The 13,750-nt window shown below is 43.3% G+C and overlaps 1 long non-coding RNA gene across 1 annotated transcript in view; it reads right to left on the bottom strand.

Moving 5' to 3' along the window:
- Positions 1–10,692: 10,692 nt before the first annotated feature.
- Positions 10,693–13,750, bottom strand: part of LOC141738256 (uncharacterized) — a 37,193-nt gene continuing 34,135 nt past the window's right edge. Inside the window, exon 4 of the long non-coding RNA XR_012585349.1 lies at positions 10,693–11,528. This is a non-coding gene — a long non-coding RNA (uncharacterized LOC141738256). The remainder of the gene's footprint in view (positions 11,529–13,750) is intronic.

The raw sequence follows: 13,750 nt of genomic DNA, 5'->3' as shown, positions 1-13,750 counted from the left end.
CCCACTTCATCTTTGTTTTACTGAGAAGTTTTCTATTTCTGGTAACATATCATTTCATGGCAGCGCAAGTCGAAGTGAATATGATTTGTAAGAAGATCCAACAATACCACAGTATGGTGGACACCATTCTCCATCCTCTCTTCCAACTCAGTGCAAGATCTGGTTTGCATGGGAGCTGGTCTTCACTGACACTGCTGGTCCAGTGTCTGACGTCCTTGAGACCTGGCCCTACATTGGATTTTCCATCCGGTTTGTATACAGAATCAATAATACATGTGAGAAATTGAACGGTTAGTTCCCGTGTGTGATTTTTTTTTTATGTTTGCCATTTGTCTACCCTGGTTTTTGACTTACCAAATATTGTTACCTCGGCTAATTTGAAACTTGAGTCTGTGAGGACTTCTTCGGCACTCTGCAGAAATAAAATGAGAGTTTCACGTGCTCAGCAAATTGTCTGCATCTTTTGAGATGAAACCTAATTTTCAATCTTCCTGACGTTTTACTCAGGACTCAGTCTCAGTAACCTATTGAAGTTGCTGTTACCGAAAACCACAGAAACTCTGTAACGCCATTTAGGATTAGCCACATCCCGTTCACCCAGTGACAGCTCTTTGTTTTCCATCATCCGTCATCGGGAAGGTTATCCCCAGCGCCCGAGGACTGGAGTGACCAGATCCCCACCGCCTGCGCTAGGGCTCAGCCCTGCAGCCGCTGCCTGCACTGCTCCCATCCACGTTCCCGGGAGCACCAGCCCTCGGGCTGCTGCAAAACCGGGGCCTTGGGCTGCAGGATGGGTTTTGCCTGAATTGGGAATGACGGCATTGCAGGGAGAGAACAAGGATTTGTAATCTCGTTACACCCCCATCCTCACTTTCCTCCCCGTGATCAAATTTAATTTGATAAAATAATGGAGGCAATAACTGCCAAAACTCAAGCCACCCGGGGAATAACTGAGCGCATGCAAAATGATGGATTCGAAGGAGCACATAACATTTCTTAATGCAACATGTTTCCCTTTAAATCATCGCTTGAGTCTTAACTCCTGAAGCAACCTCAGTACAGGCTGTCTGTCTCCTCAGAAGTGCCCTCTGGCAGGGAACAGGCTCTGTGTGCAGTGTCTTTGTCTAATTGCATTTTGGCAGAGCGTGGTGAGGAGGAAATAGAGAAAATGAACTAGTTAATGTTATGGACAAAACCCGTCTATGGCTGGAAAAGCGGAGGAGAGTCGAGTCCTTCCTGCTTTGCTGAACTGTCCTGCGTGGGATGCGAAACTCCGCCATCCTGGTGACTCTAAGTGAGCATTAAGGGGCAGGTTTCAGTTAGCTGCTCACATTTGTGCGCATTCACTGGTGATGGTTAATGTGACTATAATTATTGCATGGATATACTTGGTTGGCTTTCCCACATGGGCTATTTGTTGATATATGTAAATCGGGGAGAGGCGGGAAAGTATTACAAGACACAGGTACTTTCTGCTGACTAGTTATAAGCGTTTCTTACAAGGTAAAGCTTTGCATGAATGTCCTTGGCCAATACTTGACCAGGCTTTTCTATACGTCTCTATTTAAAGTACTTTCAACTCAAGCAGACAAACACATTAAAAATCATCATGCAGAGTATCCCACCTTACAGCTTATGACACGAGCCTGTGTTTGCATGTCTTACCTCTCAACTACACCGTCAGCTTTATGTCTTACCTTGTAAAACATGCCTTACCCTCTGCGAGAAGCTAAAGCAGCTGGGAAAGGTGGCTGCCCCTCTGAACTGTGCTCCAGGAGGGGATTTAAGGAAAGAGGATTTAAAACAAACCGTTTAGAAGGTTGCTGATGCTGATGCTGCTCAGGAGAGGCAAGAGAAGACTTCAGGAGATGAGAATCTGCCTTCCTCAGGCAAAGCGCATGGGCTCTGTACTAGAATAAAAACTGTCCTGAGACAGGGTTTTGCAGCAGGTACTGTTTAACAAACACGCGTAATACTGCAGAAAAATATGGGGTGATGACCACTTCTATAGAGGTGATAAAAAATAACCTTTTCTTTGTCTCTCAGTAACAAGGACATGCAGGCAGATGAGCCCGGACCCTAGTTTCAAAAGCATCTACCCAACCTTTCTAAATCAGTAGGGGCACTCTTGAAAAACAGAGGTGGAACATAAAGCTAGCTTTATTTTTCACATAAAGCCAGCTTTATTTTCACAATTTCCTATACAGTGACCGTGCTAAATCAGACCTGGCAAGTGATAGTTGCATCAGGAGCATCCTCACAAGGATGAAGGTGCGGGAAGGTATCCAGCACAGTATTAATGCGACTCCGAGTCTTGCAGCAGCGCTCTGTGCTGTGGCAGAGCCTTGAAGTTCACCGAGGAGAGAAGGAAGGGGGAGCGCGGTCCAGAGGGGGGAAGATGGATTATCTTGTAGCTGACCCATTCTTTGTTCATCTCTGTGGCACCACATCCTTTGCCACACAGGTCATAAAATATCCTCCCAGTAGCTATTTTGACAGTGGCATAATAAAGCTCAGAAGGGAATGAAGAAACACATCCAGAAGTCTCAAAATAATGCAGCAGACTGTGTTTGTACTGCCGTTATAATATAGTGGATTATCAGCAGTTGCACCAACACAAAATAAAAGTAAAACTTAAGGGTTTTTTTTTCAGAGGATCAGATATATTTTGCTTTTGCAAAGTACCTTTGCATACCTTGAGAAAGAGTCCTTCTTGTTAACTTAAGAAGGAATTATTTCCTTGGAAATGAGCATGATTGCTATGAAAATCTCTGGCAGGAATACAGGCAGGAAAAATATAGCCTAGTATCAAAGTGGTCCGGAAAGACATGACTGAAATCATGGTTTTAATTTATTTTGAACAATTTCTCATCTGGTAACATTTTTCCATACTATTTTAATGGCTCTGGTACTCTTACTGCATTCTAAAATTAACCTTCACCTTACGTGAACTAAGGAAATTTCATAACTACATCCGTATGTAACATTGCATAGGATTGTGAGTTGCTGGTACTAATGGTATTAATTTCAAATATATTTCAATTTTCTTCGAAAAGCAACATAATGGCAACTGAAATGATATCAAATGCAATAATAATAATAAATATTAAAAGAAATGTATACGTAAAAGTAGTAGTCAGAAGCTCCCCTGATAACTGGTGTGCGGTTGTGTCAGATGCTTTAGGAGCAAAAGGCTACATGCGCTGCTAAACCTGACGTTGATATGAAATAGGAGGGGAATTAAAGGCGCGGCAAAATGAAGTGACCTGACCAAGGCGTGCTGTCAGGCGCCGGAGGGGAAGCAGATAAAACACAGGACTCAGGAGTCCCCGACAGGTAATCTATCCATGAACGATGCTGCCTCTGTATTTCACGCAGTCCTTCTTGTACCGGGACAGAAGAAACCCAACAAGAGGTGGAAGAACTTGAACCCAGAGACCGCCAAAGTCAGCCCAGGGCAATTCCATGTGTGAGACCCATTTTGCTTCTCTCCAAGAGGATTTGGGACCAAGCCTCACCAGAGCCAGCAGGGAGTTGCAGGGATGGCAGTGGGTGTTTGCTCTGGCTCCAGGTGAGCATCAGGTACTTTTGGTCAACAAAGCAACACCCAAAGAAAACGTATCTGCCACAACGTAGTGAGACCTGGGCAGAGTGCCTGTTCTGTAGAGCAGAAGAATGCAGGACCTGGTTTCTCCTGGCCCAAAGGGTGCTTTTCTGGGCTGAAGGGATCAGGGAAACCCCAGGAACCCGAGCAGAGAGGGCTCATGGAGTCTGGCCAGGGCCAGGCAGGAGATATTTCTGTTTGACCGGTTGGTGGGCTCTGAGACTTGAGGTGGAAAGAGCGAGCCTGATGGTTTTGGCTACTTCATCAGGCTGTGGAAACATATAGTCTAGACGTAAGTATAAAGAAGCCATTTTAAGGGATGGCATTTTAAAGTTATTATACAGTTTATCCTCTGTGTCCCCTGATATCTACCACAAGATGACGGTAACTTGCTTGGATTTTTTTTGCTTGTTTCTTTGTCTTGTTGTTTGTTTTTTTTTTTAATTGGCACTAATATCTGTTCATTTCTATACACATGGCAGGGAGCCTGAGGGGCAGGCAGACGGCTTTCAGATCATCTGTCCTATGAACTCACTGGAAATTACTTGGTCCTCCTTTGCCCAATTACTTGATTCCCCGAATGTTGATACTAAAGGAAAACACGACATTGGCTCCAGGGCAGGCTTAACCTTTTCATTCCAAGAGTTCCAAAATGGATTTTTCAGGCCAAATACACAAGTTTTATTCAGAGAGATGTACAGCAGTTTGGACTTGCCTACATGGCCACTCAGTCCCCGGCTGCTCGGTGGTGGTTTCCGAGGGGAGTGCCAATTAGTGCTAATTGCACAGGCGTTTATGGGTACGTATGTGTGCATGTAATGTGGACCCATGTCTCCTCCTCAGACCATCACTCATGTCATACAGGCCATAGGCCCATCCGACAGCTGTGAGGTGACCTGGAGATGAAAAGCTCACATCCCATATCCAATCCCCGGAGCCAGCTGGGCCCATCCCCTAAATGACTATATAAATCCTAATAAGAGCTAAAGACGACATCGGCAGGTACCCCAGGCTTTCCTGCTGCCCCCTGGGAGCTGTCACAGTGATGCGATATCTCAGCTGGCCCGCTGGAAAACCCCATGATAAGGTGTTTGCCTCCATCCCATCCGACTGCAGAGGACATGCCTCTCTGGACAGGGGTGGAGGGACAGCGGCTGGACGGATGGCTCCCCACTCTCTGCTCCCGGTGAGCAGGAGAGTACCTTCCTGACAGGTCACTGAGGAAGGGAAAATGTCCCATCTTTCCCGGCCACCCCAGGAAAGCCCCTGCCAGCCCCAGTAGGCAGCTGGTATGGCCCTTGCTGGCAGGACATGGGTTTCGGGGCTTCTGGCATACCAGGAGCGGGAGAGCTGTGCACTCCCAGGTTTTTGCTCCCCTGCACCCAGCTCTTCACCACTCAGCCCTAGTAAAAGACAGTTTTGCTCCTCTGTTTGCTTTGCAAGTGTTTAAAGCACAGCACCGAGTAAAAAGCCTATGCTCAGCTAAGCAGGACCTTTGGACCATGTGGAAAGCCTGCCTCGACCCGTTAAGGATTTAATCTCTTTTTGGTTCACTAGGAACATCTGCAGTTAACTTGCCATGGTGAGAGCAGAGCCTGTAGCTCACAGGAGTGTGTGTGCTGCACATTTACAAGCAGACACTGGTAGCTGGGCTTTTTAAGACTGAAACTGAGGGAATTCACAGTGAGAGTAGCTAATTTGCCATTTTCTTATCATTGTTTCCTAGAATTACAGCCAGAAATAAAACTATGTTGAGGAAAGATTTCCCTTCAAAAACATCCTGATATGGTGCATTTAAAAACATAATTCAATATATGCTTTCATGGATCTTAGCATTTCTGCATAAAAAAAAAAAAAAAAAGAGCCAAATTATAGCATCCTCTTTGCACCAAAAATATTAAAAACTGCTATTGGGAAAAGGTCTGATGCAATATTGATGTTGTCATTACAGAATGTATAATAAATTGCTTACCACTGTGTACTGCATATACTTCATTAAAGAGTTGCTAGTAAAAGAAGAGGTAAATAGTATTTTTTCTGGAAGAGAGAGAGAACATACACTGAAGAGTCAAAACTTTTGCCTGGGAAAGACTTGCAGAAAGTTGTGCACGCTGATTTATACTCTTTGCTCAGGAAAAACGAGATCTAGGTTGTGATGGCAGAGGCATCTGGCGACTTTTTCTGTGCTGCTGCTGATTTTTTTCTGCAGAGCTTCTGAAGCAAAACTTGTGCAGCGCTGGACTGTCAGCGGCAATGAAGTAGCTCCACCACCTGGATGTTTTTGGAATTGCTTGTCTTCCTCGATTACGCTGGACTATATACATGTTCTTTTTTGTTTTGCTTCACTTTTTTTTTTTATAGGTACGAACACATATTTGAAATAAGAGGCATTATAAGGTAAAGCTGTAAATGCAGGTAAGTGATAACATTCAGCTTGTCCTTGTGTGCCATCCAGCAAGAACTTCTGTCTCTGATCTAAGAGCAACCTTTGTTTTACAAGTCTCCCATCATACTCTGTGGTGTTACACCTCATTAAAATCTTTAGAAGTCACTGTCCCAAGAAATAACAGTGAAATGGAAGAAAGGAGTTATTCAAAAATATTTTTCTGAGACATATTGCATTTATTTCTGTTAAGATCAAGAGGAGTTATTCCTGAAAGACATGGATATGAAAAAAGGCAGATCCCGAGCAGAAAAGTCTAACATTTTGGTGAAAGAATTAATAAAGTCAGTGCCTCATATCTGTCTCTTGTTTTTATTATAAAGACCCTCAGCCCTTGCTCCTTACACCCTGGTTTCAAGTAAAAATCCAGTATGTAAGTATAAATTTCAAGCAGAAGGAAATTCAACCCAGCCAAAATCAGCCTGGCAGCAGAGTATAATCAAACCCAAACCTTGCCCATAGTGTGGCTTTTCCCAGTTGCTCCCATGCTAGTGTATTTGGGCCTCATATTATGCACCCAAAGTCTTTATTTGTTCACATCCCTCCCTATTTCCCTGAATCCATTAGCTATGAATTAGTTTATATGAATTAACTGTGAATCCACACACACATGCAATTTAACGCAGGTGAGCAAAGTGAGTGAAGACATGAACTTTTCAGAGCTCTCTGGGAGCTCTGAGGGCTTCTGCTGGCACTGCTTTCCCCGGGGCTCTCCGCCGGCGTTGCCCTGTCTAAAGCTGTGGCGAGAATCGAGCAAGGCAAGTCCAGTTGGCGATGGCATGCCCTTTGGGCTAAGCAGCTTATCTCAGTCCCCCCTGCCCTTCGGTCAGCACGGGCACTGCTTCACCGGGGACTGATGTATAACAGGTCACAAGCAGCCACCAGCCTAGGAAGGATAAAACGTGTATGCGCAGCCTCAGACCTCTGGGAGCTATACAGGGAGAGAGGGAGAGTGATTGTGGTGCCTGCATGGACGGAGGATTTTTTTTTTCCCCCAGCAGTGCTAGTTTTAAGTCCCACTGTATGTGGAAAATGTTTATTCCTCTGTCACATGTGCCTTAAAAAGAGCATATTTCATGCTACAGAGAACTGATGTGTGTTTTTCTGATGTGTGTGTTTGTAAATTTACCTGCAGCAGCTGAAATCCCATGTACAGCCCAAATCTGTTTTAGAAGTGTTTTACGGGGCGTAGTAGGAGATTTGGCAACAGAGCAAAGAGATGGAAGAGGGCAATAGTCATTGCTGACATCATGTCACAAACAAAATAGACTCATTCACTCTCTTTCTTATACAGGAGATGTTATGGAAACATACGGCACTCACAGTTCCGTTACTTTGTTATTTCTGTTCCTCCCCCAGCCTTACTCCCATCCTCCCTAGAAACCTCTGCTCTTCTTTTTTTTGTTGTTGTTGTCTTTCATGGCCCTCTTCAGGATGAGAAGCAGGCAATCCCAACAGGAAAAGAAAAAAAAGTAATCTCCTCATTTACAGAAAGTGTACAAGAAGCAACAATATTTTTAACAGGATCGCTTTGGAGTTTCGAGGAATTGTAGACCTTTGGTGGCTGGCGAGGAAATGGGTTTTACGCTGCAGACCGTGAGCAGCTGTCCCATTGCCTCCAGTCACACAAATAAACTGCCACAGAGCCCCTGACCTCAGCATTGCTGCAGTGATCATCTCACTGCTTTGGTTAACTGAAGGACCTGTAAGTTTATGTCCTGAAATCAATGATACTCAAGCTGATGAGAGAAAGAAGTGGTCTGACAGCAGACACACCATTCATCCCTCTTGGATAGCAATGCCCTCAGTATTGCACCTGGTTTGGGTTGGAGGAGAGCAGACCCCTGCCTTCATCCAATAGCCACGCTTGCTCCACCAAGGCAGCAGCATTTTTTTGACAGAACAGAAACCTGGAGTCCCGGAAGTACCCACCATACGCTAAGAGTAGTTAGGAGTTTCATTTGTTGTGTGGAAAAGTAGTTCTTTTATTTTGTTTTAATCCCTTGCCTCTTAATCTATTAGAGTTCTTTTAAAAAAAAAAAAGGACAGAAAAAAAACCCTAGTTCTTAACCCCCTCAAGAATCCAAGTTGAAGAAAAGGAAGCAGTTTGATTTGAGATGAGATCAGGCTTCCAGAAGGGTTTTTTAAACCTTCCTAATTTAGTTTATTTAAGCTCAGTGAAATGAGCTATGCAAAAATACATAAAAAGTCTCAGCCTTTAAAAGAACCAAAATTACCAGAAGCTTCTGCTAGTAGAAAATTCCTCTATTACATATTTGGCAGCGAAGTGGCTGCATAGACAGATGACGTGCCATTAGAGTCCACATAAGTAACCGCTAGGGAAAGCACCTGCTGCAATACAGAAGATGTTGTTAGAAATGCAAAGATCTGATTGAAAAGCAATTTATATTCCAAGGAAATGCATAATAAGAGAAGACATACTACCCAGCGTAGAGCTTCCTGCAGAGGAAAGTGACACACAATAGAAAGCAGTTAATCCTGTGGAAATAATTAAACAAGATCAAGGGAAAAATATATTTGAAAATATACAATGCTTAGCCAAAACATGTCTGATTCAGCTTAATGAAAAGGGAGTTTGTCCTCTTGGTCACGGAGTCTTGCAATCTAGAGAAATTCTTTAAATTAAGAAATAGAGAGAGGAATACTGAGTCTAATTCAGCAATGAGATCATGCTATTTCAGTGGCTGTACCTGCCTATTGTCGAGTAAAATAAACATGTGCAAGGAAATTCATTTCAGAATAAATGATATTACTGCCTTCCTGTCCTAGGTATCCCTGTTTCTGAGAGGGATGGGAACAGAGAGAGCAAAGGCTCTTGCTTTCGCTTTTTATACCAGTGAAACAAATGAAGTCAACCTCTGCTTTCTGCCCTATTTCCTTGCACTGATCGAATCTTGCTCCCCTGGGTGTTAACGGAAAGAGTCCTATTAAAGCTGGCAGGAGACTGAGTCAGACCCTGGAGTTATACACAAAAAAGTGGGACAGTGATGAAGAAAAGAGGTAAGATTATCTGGTTTGTGCCACTCAACCCACAGGCAGGACACGGCAAAATCCGAGCTGGAAAAGGACAGAGCAGAAAGCCTTATGAACTTTGACAAGTTAAGCATCTTCTCTCTCCTGGTAGGGGAGACAGAACTGACAGCTGTGTTTAGGGATAAGCCTTAGGGAAAATGAACAACTGAAGCGATCCTGCTAAGACTATGGAACTTCCCTGCAAGAATTATCGATTGCTGATGGCTCTCCTTGTCCACTGTCCTGCCCTGGTAGAGTTATGCATCTGTACTGTGTGGCCAGGGCATGCGGTCACGCTAACCTGTGATGAAACCGTGTTTAAATATAAGGGGAAACTCTTGAGTGTGGTAGAGGCAGGAACAGACAGGAAGATGGAAATACTGAAGCAGAGACAGTTTGGAGATTAACTCTGCACTGCACCTATCATCTAGGGCGTGAAGAAATCTCCAGGTAAAGCAAGGAAACGGAGAAGTTCCATACGCAAGTATGTTCAGGTTTTTCTCCTCACAAATCTGCCTCTCACTTCTTACTCTGTGTGTGTTAATGTAATTCAGAAGTGTAGTGTAATGGCCAGTGTTTTATTCACCTTTGCTGTCACTAGGTCCCAGATGGGTGAAACCACATAGCCTGTCAGGCTGAAGCTCTGGGCAAGGCTGCAAGAGCTCACGAGGGGATATGTGATGTCCTCTGTGGGCTTGGGACCTACATCAGCTGGAGTGTACCCTGGGAAAGCGTGCTGGCATTGGTATTTCTCCCTTAGGAACTGGGAAGTCACATACAGAGCCAGGTCCAGGTGCTGGCTGGGCGCAGCAGAACCTAAGGGTTTGTCTCATCCACAGCCCCCTGGCACCTCGCTGGTGCTTGTCTGCAGCGGGGATTCACCCGGGGCTGTGGCTAATCCTGAATTTTTCCTTTCCAAGGTCTGATGCCCAACTCATTACAGTAATCTCAGTGGTCACTGGTGAGGTCCTGAATATCTGCTCTGAACTCAGTTGCCAAATAGGTGACTGCGGGCTCTCAACCTCTGAGTGCTTTTGCAAACAGAAGCAAGAAAAATGTTTCCAAAATGATAACAGCAAGAATCTGACTGCAATCTGCAAGTCAGATAGGAACACAAAGAGCATTTCATCTCCTTTGTGATTAAGAGTGAGCTTGACACATGGAAAACAACCAGACCACACAGACAAAGGAACACTGGAAATAATAACCTTTAAAGAAGCACATCTGAAAAAAATAACCCTCCCAATGTTTAAATTTGCCTAGTGAGTACAGATGCCAAATGCATTTCAGGAATAGCTTGGCAATGACTGAGTACAACATTTAATTAAGTGATTATGTAATCAACCCTCTGTTTTATGAAGCAATAATTCAATTCCCAAGCGGGTAAGCTATGAGGCTGAAGGCCGGGCAGTTTATCACAGTGAAGGAATCTGATTACTGCTGAGGAAAACATAAGGACAATGATGTTATTGTTAAAATACCAGTTTAATTAATATAAAATTAATAACTTTAAAAAAAAATAATTCATAGCAATGCATAGCCTGACAGAAAGATGGTGCTTCCTCCATTTTCCATGTGGAAGTGGTGGTTATTTATGGCCACACAGAATGTGCGGGAAGTTAATGATGTCACACAGTCAATTTATTGGGGATAAAATTACAAGAGTAATTTTATCAGGGAATGATATAGTTCTCTTCCTGGAGTATAAGTAGACAAGAGACCCCACTTATGCTGTAAAAGAGAGATCAGACAAGGTAACTTCATTGCTGGAAAGCTTTACACTGGATTATTAATAATAATACCACTAACCCAGAAGTTCTAGCCCCATTGACCTGTGACTTCACATACACAAAATATATGATCATAGAGATCTGATCAGCAGTTGGTGAAAATACATATAGTATCAATAGTATATATGAAGTTGCACCAGCCGCACATCTTGCTCAGAGAAGAAAGTAATGCCTTGTGCAAACAGGGTACCAGAAGGAGACAGGGAATGAATTGCATTCATTTATGCATGTCTGGGTTTTGTTTACAGTTCTGTTTAGATTATTTTATTGCAGATTTCAGCAAATCAGTGTAGGAATAAGCATAGATGGCATTCTTGAAAGAGATTCAGAGTAACGTGGATGGAAGAACAATTTACTGCAATATGAAGCATCAGAACCACGGGGGAAGCAAATGAGGAAAAGAGCAAAAGGAGCATGAATTTGGGAAATCAACTGGATATAGGGACGGGACAAGAAAAAAATGAAAAGAGATACAGTGATCAGTGTGATTAATAAATGCAGAGTGAAGTCTTCAGAGATGAGTGAATAATGACTTTAGGAAGGTGTGAAACCTCCTTTTTCCCGCTGCTACGGCATTTGCAGAGGGTCAGGAAACCCATGTGGAGACTTAGCATTTCTGAGAGGCACCTGAGAAGACGTCCCATCTCCTTTAAGACACCTGGATGAAAAGAAAGAAAATAAATTAAAAAAAAAAAAAAAAAGAATCTGAGCACTGAATTTAGCCTATTGCAGTAAATTCTGCTTTTACGGTGGCACTAGGATATTAGGGGCTGTATTACATGCTGGGTTCCCAGGATGGACCGTTCAATGGACTGCATACCATGTAATCATTGATTTGGTGCCTTGAAATAAAGCTTATAGGGAAAGCTGCTGGGGGAAACAGCACTAATATAGACTGAGACTGGTTACCAAAATGAGGAGGAAAACTATTAGGTTGCAATCATTTTATAGGAAAGTGTTCTTAAGTGAGGGAAAAGGAGTTTATGTTCCATGTAGAAGAATCCCCGCAGAACAGTTTCAGCTTATTAGTACTAAATTGACCACAGCAAATGAGTGCCACTATTGTCAATGACCTGGCATTTTATAAGCACACTGGGGCTCAGTTTTGAACTATTTTACACACATAAAGAATGTGAGATGGAAGATGAAAGCAAGGAAATCCACCCAGCAGTCGCAGCTTCAAAGACTGCTGCAGAAGAGCGTTCTCGAGGGTGTGCACATAAGTACAATGAGATTTGCTTTGCTTCTGGAGTCTGACCAGTGGCACTGAAATATGAGGCTTGAATAGAGCAGTGATAGCCCTTAACAGGGAAATCGTTAGGGCTACACACAAGTTGCTAAACGATGAGGAATTTAACCCTTCTGAAAGAGGAGTCACTAAAGGCATTTAAAAGTGGGAAAGTAATAACACGAATCGATGTGGGGGAATGACCTGCTGAATGGGACAGGTCCTTTGTGTCACAGCATGGCCCAGGATTTTTCTGCGCTGAGTTCCAGAGACTTCCTATGCAGAGCTAGTCTCTGTTCTGCCTGCTGGGGCTACAGGACAACTCACAGGCTACTCAGCTGGACCAAGTTGGGGACATTACAACTCCCATGACTCCAGATTTTGAAGTCATGCCACAACAGAATAACTATCCTGAAAGTTATGGCCTGTGGTGAGTGCTCTACTAGCTTCTTTAATGCAAGTGCAGCAAACCTGCTTGGTAGGTCACCAAGCATGATAATCCTACAGCCCTTGGTCAAAACAGCCCATATGATCTTGTCCCTCCATGTCTATCTGTAGTGCCATATCTATGTACCCATCCTCAGCCAGAGAGGTGGCTGGACAGAATGCTTCATCAGGTGAAGAACAGCTGCCATACCACAACCTAGACTAAAAAGAGGGTAATTTGTTTTCTACATGACGCATTGCAGAATTCTCTAGTGAGACTCTCTGGGTTGTGTTGATAATCACAGCACAATCCCCTTCATCTAAAGCCCGTTGTCAATGTTGATTAAACTCTGTGTACAGTGAATCTAGACTTGAAGTTTTGACATTCATCAGATTTCAGATGTCTAACTGGCAATCAAATAGCCAAAGCAGAATTGGTAGGAGGCCACAGGCAACACAGAACAGATTCTGATGCCAGTTTCCAAGTGCTGACAAATATTAACCTACCAAGACAAATATTAACCCACCGTCCAGACTATCAATCAAGAAGTAAAGCTGTTGATACACCAACACCAGATACCAAAGAGCACCAGATACTTTTATGCTCTTGAGTTTACTGCACTTCAGCACTTTCCTTCTCAAAAGTTTTATAAAAGCTCAGAATTTTTAACTCAGATTTTAAAATGCACTGAGCTTCCCAGATACGATGTCTAACAATGTTAATGACGGCTGGTTTCAGAACTCCCAGTAGAATTTGTATGCAATTAATGTTCTCCTTCTCTGAACAGAAACCTAGAGGTTTGCAAAACACACCATATGTTTGTCAGTTTGCCAATGAATCAAGATGTTTTTGCAGCCTTCTGAGTTTCAATAATTAATGGTAATGTCTAAAACCTAAATCACAGTTCAGGGGCTCAGAACAGAACTTTTGCCATGTCCATTGTTGTTCAGCATCATCAGAGTGAGACATTTCAGGTGAGAAATTAAACATTTGTACCAACTCCCATTTTTCCCTTCCCTTCCTGGTCTCCCACCCCATCACCATTGCTCTTTCCAAGATACCTGACTGGATTCCTGCAGAAGGCTTACTTATTATGCAGAGCAATGCTATTACCTGCATTCCTGAGACCTGAGGCTTTGGTCTCAAATGCCTGAATATTCAGTACTCCAGTGTAATCTGCCTAGGTTGACTTGATCTTAGTGACTAAATGATGTCTAACAGTTTA

Source organism: Larus michahellis, chromosome 2 (genome assembly GCF_964199755.1).
Source record: "Larus michahellis chromosome 2, bLarMic1.1, whole genome shotgun sequence".
Lineage (NCBI taxonomy): Eukaryota > Metazoa > Chordata > Aves > Charadriiformes > Laridae > Larus > Larus michahellis.
This window is presented reverse-complemented; position numbering and strand designations above follow the sequence as displayed.